This window comes from Anopheles merus, chromosome 3R (assembly GCF_017562075.2).
Source record: "Anopheles merus strain MAF chromosome 3R, AmerM5.1, whole genome shotgun sequence".
NCBI classification, from domain to species: domain Eukaryota; kingdom Metazoa; phylum Arthropoda; class Insecta; order Diptera; family Culicidae; genus Anopheles; species Anopheles merus.
The window spans coordinates 27,826,316-27,839,990 of NC_054084.1; the positions used below are offsets into that span (position 1 = coordinate 27,826,316).

At 44.5% G+C, this 13,675-nt stretch overlaps 1 protein-coding gene across 5 annotated transcripts in view; it reads right to left on the reverse strand.

The window, feature by feature from the left end:
• Positions 1–13,675, reverse strand: part of LOC121596631 (protein vestigial) — a 48,121-nt gene that overhangs the window by 12,246 nt on the left and 22,200 nt on the right. The gene's annotated exons all lie outside the window — the stretch shown is intronic.

A 13,675-nucleotide genomic window follows, 5' to 3' on the forward strand; every position in this document is an offset into this window, starting at 1 on the left:
CCACCAATCGTTCGTGCGCATGTGACGCGAGACAAATGCGGAAAATAGGTATCACTTGCTCGCTCACTCTCTCTCACTTGTTCTCTCCTCCTTGCCTTGTCCACCCACCCCATATCCTCTTTCTATTCACAACCCCCCAACCCACCCCAGTTTTCTAACTCTGCTCCTTTAAACTCACCACCCCAAGATGGATGGTTAACAGTGGACAGATATTTCGACTATTTCATGCATTCGAACGGTGCAAATATTTTGAATAGCATTATCAAATAGGGCACCACGCCATTCAAGCAAGATGAGTGTGTGTGTGACAACAGGTGTATGTGTCTTGTTTCAAGGGTGGCACAAGATGACAGCAAACCAGGCGTCGTGATTCGCGTGCGTGATTCAATTCGACAGCATCGATCGAAAACGGCAACAGTGAGTGATGGTTAAACACATTAAGGAAGTACAAGACATTCCCATCTCAGAAACTAAACACAAACGCTTCATAATAACTGAATTTAAAACGCTACTCGCTTGTTAAGGTTGCTGATGAAAGGCGCTCTCGTGTAAGGCGATGCAAGAGGAAATATGGAATTAAATAGAATGTTCAAAATTTAAAGAGCTTTAAGAAGTATTATTTTATTGAATAGACAAGTCTTTGCGTAACGCTCTTTATGGTCAACAAATTGGACTTTTTTCAAACGTTAATTAAAAAAAGAAGCAAAATGATCGGCTTAATTACTTAGCTGTCAACTGATCGAAAGCGCCTGAAGGTATGCAAAATGTTGTACATTTTGTATTTAAAGGATGTAATTTAATTTCTAACAAAATTTACAGTTAGATGTTGTACATTGTACACCATTTGGGCGCTCTGTAATCTGAACAAAATCCAAAAATTATTTTTTGGAATTTATTTCACTAAGTTCTAAATGGAAAAAAAACCCTATCTCAGTAGGCAAAAACATCAATTTTTCATTCTCTAAAAGAGAGCTTTAAGGAAGTGTACGTGCCACCATCGGCGTCGACGCGGGAAAGGGGGTTTTATTAGCAAATTTTGTCGCGGATCGCTGCGTTGTTTTCGGCTTTCCGGCTCGTTGGAAGCTTGGCATGTTTCGCCTGTATGCCAAAAATTCATTTTTCATCTTTTTCGCGTTTTTTTTGTATCTGTGGTACCGTTTAAAATCTACATTTTGACCTACGATGCTTTAAAATTCTGACAATAATGTGCTGCTGTGCGGCTTGATGTTGTTGTATATTGTTGACTGCGTTTTTTCTCTCTTTCTCCTGTTTTATACACATCTCCGCTTATGCGTAACACATTTTTGTTGACATTGGTAAATGTACCCCCCACACCAACACTCACAGGAGCTTTGATGCTGGTGGTGGTAGTGGTGGTGGAGGATCCACGTTCAAAGCGCACCTCTTGCTTTAGAATCCTGCGTGGCATTGCACATGTTAATGGTTGACGACAAGGGCCATCCGCACCAAAACGGCAACGGGGCCTTGCGTTTTAGGAAAAAGATGAAACAAATAGACAGCATCGCGTAAACAAGAACAGCAACCAAAAAAAAAAGAAACACATAGGCACCCCCTCCCCACCACATAGAAGCCTCCTCCTCCTTCCTGCACCTTCACTCACAGTTCGGTCGGTCGGTAGTTAGCATGCCTGGCGTGCACGGATATCAGCAAAGCATGCCCTCAAACATTTTTCCACCGAATTGGTGGCATTCTTCTCGTGTGCGGAAATTATTTTCGGGTTCACCAGCACACCAGCGCGCAGACATTCGGCCCTGTGTCAGCCGCCGTCGCCGCCGTCCCGACGCACGCAGTCGGATTCACTCCAAGGAGCGCCGATGATGTGCTCTAATTTAAACGATCTGTATAACACCCCAAATTGATGAGATTACAACAACTCGCGCCTATATAATTTATCTGTGTGCTCGTCGCTGTGGGGCGAATCGACGAACGGAACAGCCGGGTAGGAATAGCGATATTGAGAGCAGGCGAGGAACGAACTCGAGCTCGTCTCTACTATTTGTTGTTTTGCATACTTTGCCGCAGCCGGGTAAAGGTTAAGAAGGATAAATATTTCCTTCTCCACTGCCCTCCCGGGGCCTGTTGCTATCCCTTCGCATTGCTCGCATTGCTCGATGACTCGTATGAATTTTGGGCAAATTTTCTCAAACCAGCGCTAAGGATTTATACCACTTCCTCCATCGTGACACTTTTTCAAACACGCTAATTGATGCGCCTATCGGTTTTCTCATCGGCTTTTCAGCGAATGTCACCCAGGTTGTGTTCCATTATCGATGTCATATGCGTGTCAGTTTTTGGAGCAACGACGACGACGCGATCTCGAACGCACAGAACAACGGGTTAATTTGTTCCCCCCTGACAGGGTGACAAAATGCCACATGACAGACGGCTGATGACTTCTTCTAGAGGCCGCTTCAACACCTTTGCTTCGGGGAGGACGCATCATCATTTCGATCCGAGCCGGCGTGACATTGATCCGCGCCCGGCTCAAGAAGAAGTGTTGTCTCGTCCCTAATGTCTCTCGCTGCTGGATGCAAACGCCGTGCTAGACGCTGTAAGAAGCGTGTCAGGTGTGGCTTATTATGTTAATTAATATTTTAATTACCACTGTTTGACGTACCACACCGCTGCAGAGAGGACGTCCTTCTGTGAAGAGAGTGTCACAGCGCACTACAGTACAAGCGGGTGCTAAATGCAGCTCTAATTAAACTCGATTATGATGACATTAATGAGCAATGAGATGGGTGTTACCCAGGGAGAGGGTGTGATGAGGCCATCGTGCTATTTCCCAAGGCAAATTGCATCCGTTAACTGTGTCGTTGTGTGGTTGATTTTTGGTTGGAAAATTGTAATGTAACCGCAAAATTCAACTGTTTTATAAACTTACATAAAGCAGTCTTATTAAACGATATTACAATATTAAACGCGTTTAATGCAAAGCGAAATAGGTCGGTCTACCAATTAAATTTCCAATAGGAAAGTTTTGCTCGTCACTGTAGCATTCTTCGCCAAATGTTGCTGCTGCAGCGTTTTGGAATGATGGAGCTTACCTTTGGCTCCGCATAAATCATTCCAGCTCGACGCAGTACTACCACGCTGCGAAAGTCTCCCCTCTAGACGATTTTGGACAGCTTAGGGGGGATCGAGGGTTGACATTTGGGAGACATATTCAGCAAGAGCAATGAGTATCTTCTCCCGAACCAAACGTACGCCAGCGAAGAAAGCCGTCGCTCGATGTGGGTAGTCCCTATAAATTGTCAGCCGTCTTGCGTACGCGGGCAGATCCGAAACACCGCTCCCGAAACGCTCCCACAATGATGATGATGATGCGTCTTGGGTGTTTTTCCTTCCTTTCGGCAAGAGGAACCACCCCGTACTGATGAAGCGTGATTTTAATAGTCCTCCACAATCATCGCAGGGTTACGCTTCGCAGCAACCCTCCGGGGCCTGTCTGCTCTTCTGCTCTTCTACGGGCGGTTCCATGCAGCTGGCAGCTCGCAAAGGCGACGTCGTGGTACTCGCTACGAGGCTAAACTCCGAGTGAGTGAGTTGCTTGCTCCTCACTCCCGCCGGCACAAGAAGTTAAACGAGTTAATGAAAATGCGTACAGAAATCATAAATTATCGCACGTTTGATGGCAGCGAGGCGAGCGGTTCTAGGCAGCCAACCGAAAACCAACGAAATTAACCCACCAAAACACCCCTTTTTTTGCTGTCATCCGAGGACGCCAGGCTCCGCTGCTCAACCTTTCTTCATGTACTACACCTCTCTCTAGCATGGAGAAGGCAGTACGCGCCCGCGCACTCGCGCGCTGGTTTAAAACATGCGTTAAATATCCGTAGAAATTAATTTGATACTGAGGCAAGGCCCACCGGGGGTAAAAAAAACACTCCAGCACTAGCCGTACCGATGGAGGAGAAATATTAAGCCAGTAGTACCCAGAGGCAAAGATAAATGGTTCCGGTGGAAGGGAAGATGGAAACAAAAAATCAACAGCAAACGCCCATCTTCCCCGCTCGATGATGGGCCGCGGAAAAGATGGATGAAGATGATACACCTTTGCTGTGTTGTTTTGTTGAAAGGGTTCCATTATCCCACCCCTTCTAGCGGGTATTTTGTAGAAAAATTCAGATGGTGGTGGCGCTTTCGATAAGGAACAGTGTATTAGAAGGAGTGTAATAAACAAACAGAAACAAAAAAACAGTTGGATACGCATGTCACGATGTAATGTGACGTGAAAAAAGGTCCCAACCCGTGCACCCGGACCCCGGTGTTAAAAGTTCATAAAAAGGGTACAATAAGTTCCAGGGCACGTGTGTGTGTGTGTGTTTTTTTCTAAGCGATGTTTTCTGGTTTTTAATTTGATCCTGTATTTCCAAAGCACCAAGGAATGTCTCATGTGTGTGTGTGCCTGTTTACGATTCAGGCGTCCTTTTCTTAATGATATTGTCAGGATGTGTGTTTGTTCCTAGTTTGGTACAAATTAATGAATCCTAAAGGGAGTAACGTCATAAATGGTTAAGGAATCAATTAACAACATGCTTTAATTAATTTCACGTGTTCGAGAAAGGAACAACCATGTTATTCTCTATCTTGTTAATTCTAGAATCATGTATGACGTTTATGCTAAACAGCTTTAGCTGGAATTAGTTCAATAATACTCTTCATACAACATTACAATCTAAATAGAGTGTTATTCTTCCAACCGACAAATAAGCAATTAGATAAATTTCCAAAATTTAAATCCTTCCGTTCAAAATTCTTGTTAACTTCTTGGTTTGTTGATCGAATTTGAGACATTTTCATAAAACTCGACATTATTTTTCAACCAAATTCCAAACCAATTTCTATTAAAAATGTATCTCTTCTAACGCCTTAGGAGCAAAGATCTTTTGTACTTTAAATCCCACAAATGACCTTGAACACGTTCAATACAGTTACATCTCCAACGATGGTCCACGCTTTAAACTCCTTTTTCAAAAAAATCCCCTTTTGTTGTACCGTTTTGCAAACTCCATCGCACGACAAATGTTATTCCTTTTTTTCTTTTGTAATAAAATTCCCACCGGCAGCTAAGTGCGGAAGTTTGCCACAAACCCATATTTGCGCGACTTATTCGTCGTCGTCGTCGTCGTCGTCGTCCCCCCACTTCGAAAACCCAATTGAAAGAAACAGTTGCGTCCTCTCCTTCATCACAAAACTGGCGACCGAAACTGTCCAAATGGAAACAAATTATTTCACAACATTTGTTCCGCTCTCCCCCGACGCTTGAAGTTTAGGTCCTGCAGAAGTTTGTGAGGAAAGGGCGGCAAAATGCTCATCCTGATCCTTCTGCTGCTTCACTGCGAAGCGGTAGAATTTTATCCGATCGCGGAACGATCGCGATCATTTCACGCACCTTTGCACATGACAGAATGGAAAAGGAGATGGTCCATCCACGAGCAGAATTACACACACACACACACACACACACACACACACACCACACACACACACAACACACACACACACACACACACACACACACCACACACACACACACACACACACACACACCACACACACACACACACACACACACACACACACACACACACACACACCACACACACACCACACACACACACACACACACACACACACACACACACACCACACACACACACACACACACACACACACACACACACACACACACACACACACACACACACACACACACACACACACACACACACACAAAGGACACAAAGGAAAACGAGCAAAGCAAAGAGGGACGAGAACGTGTTGCAGCTTAATCGAAGCGAGCATGTTCAATGGTTCAATCTCGTTGTCGCTCCAATAATCGCTCTCGATCGGGTGATTTACTTAATACTTCTGTTCTGTCATCCCACTAACCACTGGTACGGCCAGAGCAATAGTGAGGAGGGTCACACGATGACCATTGGAATGCTTGGTGAGGCTAAACACACAAATACGGACGGTGAGGGTACGCAGTACAGCGCACAAAGAGACCGGTGCCGACACAGAAACAACGCATCGCATGGCCGTTTTAAGGGAAGATAAGGGCAAACAACAGACAGAAATCGATCCACTCCGTCGGGGTGGAAAAAAAAGGATTCCCTGCCACGGAACCAAACGGTGAGAACCATTTGCTTCTTTTCCTCACGCTACCCCTTTTCGGACACCGACGGCTCATTCGCTGTGTTGGGGATATGGCAAAATCCAAACGAAAATCCCCTGCGACTCCGCCGAACCCGCAACAAAACGTAGCAAAACAAAACATAACAATTTCCAAACAACAGCCATATCCCTCGCCTTCACCGTCGTACCATTGCAGAATTTGTTCGACTCACTCGACTGTGTGTGTAGGTTCGTAGCACGGTCAGCTTAAAGGGCGAATGCCGCCTCAAAAAGGAATTATTTGCTGATTTCATCGACCCGAAATGTGTGTGATTGTTTAGATGTGAAGTTGAAGAAGGGAAGAATTACGCTAAAACTGACTTTCGCGCGTCGAACCGTTTCTCACACTTTGGAGCGGAAAACAAAACAATAATAATAATTTGGAATCGATAGATGTTACTCTCTTTTCAAATAAGGCGAGAGAAATATTTTGATTTTTGAGTTCATCACCGCACTCTCTTAACAATGAGATTTGAACTGCTGCGCGACTGTTGTGCATACTTCAAGTGAACATACCATTTACCTACTGCACTACGAATGTTATCCAGCCGATTGAATGCTATTTGCGCATATAAGCAACTCGCAAAACATAATTTCAACTATTTTCAATATGATGCATCACCATAAAATGTACAATCGTACACGCAACTTCTTTCAAATAATGCACTTAAAATCCAATTCCTTTACCGCGGGGCCGGAGGGTTTTATCAACGGAAAACCCACCACCAGCCTGTCACCGTACAATGATTTACATCGCTTTCGCGGGGCCCATTCTTAACAACCGGTGGCTAAAATTAAACTGATCGAAAAACGGTTTCCCGCTACACAACCGCACAACGACTTACCGAATGGACCGCGCGGGCTGCCCAAAATAAACGCACTCTCGCCTCCGCCCCCGGCGTCCCCACGTCCTAGCTAGCCTGGTCTAGTTTTTCAATGAAATTTTAATTAATGTTTTCTCGTTACATACGAACCCAAAAGAAGAACACACCGAAAAAACGCACAAGATCTAACCAGCACAAAATCAGAAACAATGAGAATGTGCACAAACACATTCCGCTGGTCCGCTAATACTCGCGGTATTGTTAGTGAACCTGGCAGGGAATACCCTAGAGGTTTAGTGTTAGAAGATGGCCAAACTGGGACTTTAAATTAAATTAACAACGACATCCGACCGAGTAATTCGGTTGTGTAAAGCTGACGCTTTACAGCAGGACGGCCAACCAGGCACAGCACAAACCCGAACCAGAAAACCTGAAACCTTTCAAAGCGCAGACACCGAAAACGTAAAGATCACAGCAGCAGCAGCAGAAGCACCAGTTATTTGGCCCCTTTGGGGAGGTTCACCTTTCTTCTTGTTCTTCTTTTTTTTTTTGTTCTGTACATTGAGAAGATATGTCTCAAACTCAACACACACACACACACACACACACACACACACACACACACACACACAAAGACACAACGAAACGGCAATGCGTCTTACTCCGTTTGATCGATATGGAATGCGAGCTATTCCGTTGAATGGTTCTTCGGGCAAAGAATGAAGTGAGAGTATTTTCCACACCGCCTGTCCTCCCCAGCTAAACTTCCTTCAAAAGAAGTTACTTAAAGCACACATTTCTGCTTTGAAGACGCGGGTAACGCGAGTTCTCTAATGCCGGTTAAGCAGCAAAAAGGTAACAACAGTCCGCTTCGGGGCTCAGGGGAGAACAGAGATCATGTTCGGCTGCCGGGTGGAAACCTCCCCGCACGAGATGGAAAAACCTTTTCCTACGGCGCTCCTATACAACAAGGACGGCAGTTTTCCCCTTTTGGCCGCAACCGGCGCAACAATGAAGTTGACTGTGTAGCGCACGACTCTTGCGTTGGGGTTCAAGTTTTAATTTTGTTTCGTTTTACTTTGTGCCCGTAATTAAAAGAGTTACACTTCTTGGTGCTGGGAAAACGGATCCTCCCATCATCCCGGCAGATTCACGTGATGGAAAACTTTGATGCTCTCCCCAATCCACCGCGGGTGGGAAAATTGGTTGAGATGTTGAGCGGATGCGAAGAGTACGTTGTGTGATAGAAGAAACGGGGGAAAAAATACTTTCCACCGGTGTGGTACCGGTGTAGTCGCTTATCTTACAGATGGATGCTTCTTTCTTTCTCCTGGTGTAGCGCGGGCACTACACCGAAACCTAGACGACGTTCCACTGGCGACTCGTGCACCACCGCAGGCAGTACTTATTTTAGCGTAAAATTGGTAGCTAAGAAATTAAATTTATTATCTTCGATCAAAGAGCAAACGGCTAAATTAAGTTCGCCAGACATAATTTGGCGTCTAGCCGGTGTTGTGGGGATAGTACTCTCTGATCGTACACTGCAGCACCATCACACAACCGTCAACCGCCGCTAGCATGCCTTTTCGATCCACTGAAAACCCCAACAAAGTCTTCAAAAGTGTAAGGGTAAAGCACGCAAAAAAACGGGTTGAGCGTGCGATTGTTTGTTTTTCGCTTTGCCAACCGCAAAATTTACGATGCAATTTTGGGCGAATTTTTACCAAACGCCCAAACGATCTGTAAGGAATGTGCATCAGTCACGCGCATCGGCTTCTCTTCTTTCTTTTTCAAGTCTGAATGAAGATTGACCTTTGAACGAAAACAATACGCTGCCTAGAGAACTGCCGAGGTGACGTGATTTGCGGTAATTGTAGCATATTTACCACTTCGTTAATGATCTCTCATTGTGTGTTTGTGTGTGTATTCCACCCAATTTCACGATGGCGTGATGATTTTCATATCGTAAATTTGTGCGTAATGCATCCCACAACAATTCGGAGAACAGACGTTTGACGTCACATCAGGTGACATTAGCTTTTTTCATTATCGTTCGTGTGAGCGTGAAAAGGGCTCGGTGAAATTGTAGCATAAATTTGTTCATAAATTAAACTTCAAAAATATTAATATTGTCTAAATAGGTGAAGAAAGCAACATTCTTGGGATTGATTTATAAATCGTTCGTACATCTACTATGCAATTTAAAAATTTAAAATAAAAAAAACACTTTAAGTTGATCCCTAAATGGGCCTTTAGTACTTCTTCTATTTGGCATAACGCCCTACACGGACATGCCGGCCTATACAGGCTTTCGAGACTTAAACCAGTAATTATGGGCCATTAGTAATTATGGTTGATTTCAAATTGCTTCAAGTTCAAATGTATTTAAATGAAACGATAAATTTAGTCAAAGAATGAAATTTTGCTTTGCGACAACGACATTTAAACACGCGAAACTAATATGTTTGAAGTTGAATCGGTAAGAAAAGCTAAATAGTTTTCTTTATCTTGTACAATTTTTGTATTGCACAACATATTTTCTCTATCCACTAAACATTAAAAAAAAAACATTCCGTTTTCAACGTCTAATCGAATTTGCAAACCACGCAAGATGTTGCTCGCTCTTCGCTTCTTAATTCTTAACCCTATCGCCACTCTTTTGTCATGCACTGTGACGCTGCAGCCACATTCCTTTGACTCCTTCATTTTCCTCGATTTTCTTTCGCGAGCTTGCGCGTTTAACGCCTAGTGAATTTTAAAAGAAGTTTAACCCACGGTCCGATCCTTACGCCTCGCGGAAGAGCCTTGCCCGCTCGCCACTGCCATCCTGCCCCTCAAACGCTGGTGCGAAGATGATGTGGTCGCACCTTACGTCCGTTTGTGTGTTTCGAGCGGTTTTGCACGCGTATTTTTTGACGAATCACGCATTTCATCCGACACATCCAAACCGGGCGGGGAGAGTCCCTCCCGTCTTGTAAGACGACATTCCAACGCATATTAGACGTCCGGCGGCGGCAGCCTGTGCGCCAGTCGCGCCCGTCCCGTGGCCGTGGTGGCGCAATCGGAAACCAAACCGAACGCAATGAATTAATTATCTCATAACGAGTTCGTTCGGGCCAACGAAACAATTCTTATTCCCTCGTTCCGCCCTCCATCCCCGTGCGTGTGTTGGACCGGCGGGGCGACGACGGTACAAAAAATTGGGCGAGACCCTCACAAAAATAGTAGAATATTTTCACAGCAAATGAGACGCGCTGGGAGTGTAAAGAAAACTCGGCGAAACCGCTGACTCATGGTGACGATTTTTAAAAGGGTTTTTGTTTTTGTTCTCAAGCTGTAATGTGCCACAATATAAGCTTCTGTCTGTAACGGTCCCTTTTATAAGCTTAAACTGCAATACATAGATCTGCTGCACCGCCGGGACACTGCAGCCTGCCACAAGGGCCTGCCAAGCACGCAAATCCGAATACAAATAATTATCATCAGTTTAATTTGCATCATTAGAGATAATTTACGAGGCTGGTGCAAGGCGAGCGCGTAATAAGTCACGCATTTTATTTCGCTTCCTCATCCGTGCGATGATATGCACTGCAACACAGCCCCCCACCACATATTTCTGGTGCATCCTTTGTGCCAAACGTACCCGCGAACAGTGTCACCAAAACAACAGTCTACCGACCGCGATCTACCCCCTCCCTTACCCAACCCGACCTGTGCGACTTTGTGGACATATGTTTTGATGCTTTGATGCTTTCGGGCTGCCGCCATTTATCATGCAACCATTTAAATCTTCCCGTGTCTTGCCCAGAATCTTGCCTCTCACAACACCCCTAACACGAGAACATCCTAAATCACACACACACACGCGGGCAAACGTCGCGACACATCGTCGTCTCGGCGACTCCACAAACGAGGCATTAATCATCTTAATTTAAATTTAAATGACGCCATTTAATCTCCACCTCCTTCTCCTCCTTTTCGACCGTGCCCCAAATCTCGGCACCAGCTCGGGCACCTTGCCCTATGCCACCTTCTCTTCCTCGCCCCTTACCCCACACTCTCATTACCACACACACCACAAACGAAACCGGATTTATAGTGCCAACTTGTAATCCACCAGAGTGTGTGCGGCCTGCGACTAGGCGAGTAGCTTAAATTCAGCTCATAACATTACATCAATTTCTTCAGCACCCATCAAAAAGAGATCGACCCAGCGAACGCATCTACTGTATCAAAATGGCCACATTAAAATTGTTGCAGAATGAAGCATTTCGCTACAACAACAACAACAACTCCCATTAGCTTGTTTGCCCCTCCGCAAAACTCAGCTGCTGAAAGGGAAAAGGTGCATTGGAGAATTTTAATTTTTATGGCCACTTATAATGCTGACAAACGCAGCAACCCTGCCCCTAAGGCACCTCCACTTTTTGCATGTGTTAAAACAACCATTAAAATATTTCGTACGCATCACTCACCTTCACCGTGCACAGTGCAGAAGGGAATAGCACCACGGAGAGAAATTGACCGTGGAAAAGCGGCAGTAGTTGGGTTAGGTTTCCCGCGATAAAAACTTCCAATTGAAATGCGCGTGTTTTTTGTTGTTATCTGCACAACCGGATGCATTTCAGCTGCATTTGCAACTCACCACACAATAGGGCGGAGCGAGTGAAGTGTGAGCAATAAAAAATGTTACAATTTTATTGTTACAACTTACGACCCGCGTTACTCCATTCACATTTAGATGTATTGCGAGCAGGAACTGCTGGAGTTTATCACACCGCCACCTTCATTAAACTGGCAACATTAAATTTTATGGTTCACACTTTAAACCCGCTACACCAAACGTCTTCGTTTCACACCTGTTTACACAAACCGGCCATTGTTGTGATTAAACGCGCTGAGGCTTAAGGTTCGTCCCATTTACTTCCCATTACTTCCTTAATGGCGGGTGCAAATGAAGCCTTTTCGGGGGATGATCATCGTAAAAATCCGAGTAATTTTTATGGTGCCGTTTGGACCTCCCAGGAAGGTAGTAGAAAGTTTACTCTTTTGAGATTTTGCTAATGAAGTTGTCTTGGAATTGAGGAGAGTCGTTGTCCTAGAGACTTATTGCACATTACAGAATAAACCTTTCAACTTCTATAAAGGATGTTTAATTGTCAGCTCCACACCCATTTGCAAGCCTCATTTCTAAGCAACCAATCATTTGAATCAGAAGATCATTTGAGTTAAAGCTCGGTTTATGCGAGACTTGAACCAATCACGGACAGGGTGTTAACCGGCACTACTTGACAACTGTACCTCTGTCTCCAATCAATAAATCAATCAAAGTTATTGTTGTCATTTTCAATCGTATGTCTAATACAATCAATAAAGCATCTTCCAGCCTTCTGGAGCGACTCCTCCACGGGACACAGGGTTGCCGTGTAATAACCATTGGGCATGCATAACCATAATTGTCCCATTTGTAGGTTAATAAATCATTGACCTTATGCCGCTACCTGCTGGAGCAGCACCAGCGTGTGTTTGTATTTTGTGACGTCTGGCTCAACAATAGCACAAACAACAACAAACCCCTTTCCTTACATCTTTCAACAATTCTTGCCGTTCCGTTGCGCTTTATCTTTCTATCGCGCACCCATAAAGGAACCCCGTGGAGTACGAAAACTCCCCCAAGTTGTTTTGTTTTTTCCTCTTCTGGTAGCATCGACGTTCGGAAGCAGTTTGTTATGGCTATAAACTTTTGTGGTTCCTCTTTTGATGATCTTCCCGAGGTACTGCTTGTACACCTTGTTTCCAAGAACCATCGTGCGCTGTTTGGTTCCTCGGTATACGATCGCTACGCTGACAGGCTACCTTTGACCCAGCGCAAACCAGCGCAACATCATTATATTCCACGCCTGCCGATGACATCCTTGGTGACAAGAAAACAATGGCATTGCTGACCGGGGAAAGCCCCCGAAAGCCTATCGATTGAGTCAGCGTTACGTTTTGGGAGGAAATACTCCGGGCGAATGATGCACGCATTCCGCATGAATCAATCATCGTCGTTGTGTTGAATCAGCTTCCTTGAATGTTAATTTATAGATTACATTAAGTGGTTTTAACCATTACAGTAGCACATTTTGTAGCATTTGCCTCATAAAACAAACAAACATTGACATTATGAGATGAAAAAATAAACATCTTTTTAGATCCTAATAACAATCGTCTTAAATGAATTGGCTGTGATAAACCCACCAAAACTCATTCCTATCCGATTTCTCCCTCGTAATGAACCCGTTTAACGTTTAACACCATCTCAATCCTATCCTATTGCTTGTGACATATAAAAAACCACAGAACTATAAAGATGTCAAATAAAGTATAACCACAGCGTAACGCGACATCTTGTTATTGCGGTTCCAATTCTATCGATTCTCCCCCAAAATCCCGCCAGCTTGAAAATCCTTATCCCATATAGGCCCCTAAAACCTCTGCACTCGATTGATTCTGGGAATGTCAAAAAGCAGTAAAAGGGCTGTGTAACAACACACACGGTGACATAACCCCGCCAGCTGAGCCTCACAAAAACAGAAAAACCATCCCCACACACGCTTCCACTGTGTTGTTATCTTCGCGTGACAGCGTTGTTGCGACAACGACTCCTT